We start from the raw sequence: 4,523 nt of genomic DNA on the forward strand, positions 1-4,523 counted from the left end.
TAAAATATATATATATATATATATATATAACTTTATATGATTGTATGTATGATATAATTATATTTATATATTTACATATATAATTATATATAAACTTACATATAAAATTACATATAATATATACAAAAGATGTCCATGTTTATATACAAATATATAAAATTATATATAATTTTATATAATTTTATATAATTATACATAAAACATTTTTTTTCCAGAGGTACAAAGGAACTATATGTGTGTGAAAGTTGACTTCATTTTCTTAAATATAGAAACATTTAATTTTGTTTATACATTAATCGATGTAGAAAACACCTTCATAAATAATATTACAATATTTGTGCCGAGAATTAGTTTAGATTTTAAATATTAAGTACATAGAATAAGAAGTGATATTCTCAATGCTTCTTTTTTTAAAATTAATGTATATAAATATGTGTATATAATTTTATATATAATCCATACAGTTTTTATATAAATATATTTACATGTACATGATGGAGAAAAAAAAATTTGCTCCAATTTGCTCCAATTATTACATTATATATAAAAAATTGGCGCCTACACATGATTCCTCGATAGGAGAATTCTTTTCTCGCAAATAAAATTCCGCGATAACAATTTACATAAACAATATACATTTTGCGCTGCCATTATTAGACTTACTTGTTGTTGTCAGAAATTCTTCATTTCTTATTCATCGTTCAAGACCGTCAAATCATCCATTTGTCGTGCCGCGATGTCGCATCGCGTTCGTAGTTCCCGTGCTCCGTACGCGCCCTTTACAGGTGTATACGCAGGCGTATAAACAAAGCATCGCGCAGCCAATCACAATCGCGGGTGGTAGAGGGTGCTCCGATCGATGCGGTGGCGGCTGGTGGCGGCAGCGCCGGCGACAGCCGAGCTGAGCGCGTTCACGTCGCCGACGGTCGACGTTGGTTTGATTTCGCGCGATTCGTTCGGCGTGGTCGGTGTTTCAGTGATACCCGCTGACGATTGGCCGATCCAGGAACCAGGCCGACCCGGCGGGCAGGGGTGCGTGCGTACGTTCGTGCGTACGTATAGTACGTAACGTGTATATTCGCGCACCTATCCATTTGTCGACTGTCACTCGCTTGTCCGCTCGGGGCTATTTTCCCCTTGACGCGTCGCAAACGTTCACCGTCTATATTTCACCCACTTCTCGCAGCCATCGAATGCGTCGTGACAGCGTGCCGCTCGTTGCGCTTTTTTGTTTACCCACCCGATGGTTGGCGACGCTCAAGATCGCGATATTCGCGATATGAACGCGAGGCGCACAGCCGGCGGTGGCAGCTGTTACAGGAACCGAGTCGGAATCGGGACCGAGATTGAGACACTGCGGACATCGCGCAGACATCGAGTGCTAATTGTGAGTAGCCAGCTTCCTCTTCGTTCCTATTGCAAACTCTGCTCTGACAAAAAGGCAGTCAGATCTGTCCGATGTCTTCGACCGGAATCGCTCTCTCGGTTTCGTGGCGCAAGCTGTCAGGGTTGCGCCGCTCGAGGGTTGCATCGAGGTCGGTGTACTGCGCGGCACGCTCGATACTTTATTTTCACCGTTTTTCCTTCACGCGCGAAGAGAAATCAACCCCCGGGAACTCCCACGAGGCGAACTCGATCTACTCTGCGAGTAAACTTTAATTGCTGATATCTGTTCTTATTTTGAGATCGTCCTAAGTAATGTCTTAAGATGCTAATACAGCCCTGTGACTAGTATTCTCATGTAAGTTGATATTTATAGTCGATTCTCGTATTTAAGACTGTCTTAAGATATTATAAGCCAATGTTCACAAAGAAGGCTGTATTAACATCTTAAGACATTATTTAAGACGGTCTTAAAATAAGAACCGACTATGAACCGCCCATACTCTGTTCTTATTTCAGAACCATCTTAAATAATGCCTTAAAATGTTAATACTGCTTAGTGTCTAAACTGTAAGTGTAAGCTGGTTGATTGATATCTTATTCTTAAGACTGTATATTTAAGATGATCTTAAATATAAGAATCGATTAGAACACCGTTACAATAATCTATCACAATAATCTATTCTTATTTCAGGATCATTTTATTAATAATGTCTTAAGATATATAAGATAGATAAATAAGATATATTTTATTATAATATCTTAAGATGCTAATACATCTCTACAGCTAATATTCATAAGCCACTTCTTCTTATTTCAAGAATGTAATCTTAGATAATGTCTTAAGATGTTAATACAATCTTTTAATTGATTTATGACATCTTAGACTGCATTTAAAACAGTCTTAAATACAAGAATCGACTACGGATGCCTGTGATTTGTGACATTTTAAATCTGTATTTAAAACGACCTTAAATATAATAACTAAATTCCGGTCTGATTAGATATTTTAAGATTGTACTTAAGATGATCTGAAATATAAGGACCGACTATGAATATCCCCCACCCTTTCCGGTCATTGAATACACTCGCAAGATAGGTCGACTATGAATACCGGTCAATGAATCGTTGAGGGTAGTTCCGGAAGGGTTAGAGGATTTCGTGGAATGAATTGCAGGTTTACTTTCAGTGAAACAGACGATAGCAGCTTGAGAAATCTATTTATACCTTCTGACTCAAGTTAGTAGTTACATAAACTTAAGATACTTTTCATTTATGCCTGTTTCTACCAATGTAGATTAAGTGTAATCTCGGTTTAATTAATTCTTTAATTCTTAGAAAAGGATAAAAAGTAAGTTATGCATCAAAATTAAAATTAATTTACATTTATGTTGATACATTAAAGTTAATCTACATTGGAAACGAATATTAGTGACTTACATACATTATTCTTATTCTCTTATTCTATCTTTCTTTACATTAATGACCAACAAAGACAAAGCGATATTTGTGTCGACTTATATCAAATGAAAAGTCAACTCTGTTATGCTTGTTTTGAACTTTAGGAATTTTCGGATAATAAACAGATACGAATTCATAATGCCGTGTGCCTAATTCTTAACTAACATTTAATTAACGTTTCAATGTTCCTCTTCTTCATTTCGATATTCCAGTTTTACGATTATTTACGAGGCAATTACGAGGAAGTTCTTCATCAATTTCTAATTAAAGAGTTTGTGGAAATCCTGGGTTTTTATTTACAACGCCATAATTAGTTTCTTTTCATTTTCACTATTTCCAACAACATATTTTCACAGACATGTAAAGCTTCTCTTAAATTCATCATCCCGTTTTTCTACACTTTTGTTAAATTTAACTCGTTTTCTCATTTCTTGTTGCTTTGCGTGTTAAGCATACAATTAACTTTTTTTATCGATTGTGCTTCTTCTAATTTAGATCTAATTTAAGATCCGCAATCCGATTCACGCTCACAATACTTCAGAGAATCATTTCATTCTCGTTCATCAAATATTAAAGAGCAAATAATGCTCACGAGCATTGTGAACATGAATCAAACCGCGGCCTAGATTTAATCAGTCCGTATATTTACTTTATAAACCGCGAATTTTCTTAAATTTTTATATTTAATAAAACGCTGACCTTCTATTCACGTAATTACCTCGCATTACAAACAATAAATTATAATCATTAGAATATTAATAAAACATTTCTTTTAATAATATTAACAATGAGAATCATATTAGAAAAGCATTTTTACAATGAATAATATAGAAACTTCCACTGATTTATACGTTATTTGATATTTTAGTAGTTAGCATGTGTTTCCTACTGGACTAGTATATAAAAAAAATAATAGCAATAAAAATAATTTAAAAATTTATATTTTTTTAGCTGTTAGTTTTCTAAAAAAAAATATTTATAGAAAACGATATTTATTTTAACTGTCAGCTAGAGGATTAGCATGCTAGTTGTTAATAAATAATGTGACATTAAACGAACAATTACGAATGAAATTAAACAAATAATTTCGCATAATTTTTCTTACTCTAATCCTTACTCTAAAGAATTTAGAAGGAAAAAGTGAAGTTCATTCCAAAGAATTTACACAGTTTGTTATGTCAATGTATATAGGAAAATTATAAGTGGAATTCGGACAATTAATCCGAATTAAGAAAAAGTATACAAGGTATTCTATTTCTCACATTATTTTTTAACGACGAAGTTTGTGATAAATCTGGAATTTTTATTTAGTGAAAATTTAATTAAAATGTTGACACTCTTTTTTTACGAAAGCTTTTTGATTTCTTACATAATATATCTTCTTAAAAGCTCTAAATTAAAATTTTATTAAACTAAACTAAGATTAACTAAATAATTAACTAAATAATTAACTAAATAATTTTCATTTATTTATTTCCTTGAGTTTCATTCGCGAAAAGACGTTTTTTTCATATGCTTGTAACACGAAAATCTACTACAATATGTCTGCTAAAAAAAAATCTCTAGATGAATTAAAGAATCTGTTATTAAAAATTTATTTGCAGAAAGTAGGACACTCGTAATTCCTTTCTGTGTGTATTATATATATATATATATATATATATATATATATATATATA

The sequence above is a fragment of the Atta cephalotes genome, assembly GCF_000143395.1.
Source record: "Atta cephalotes unplaced genomic scaffold scaffold00021, whole genome shotgun sequence".
NCBI lineage: Eukaryota > Metazoa > Arthropoda > Insecta > Hymenoptera > Formicidae > Atta > Atta cephalotes.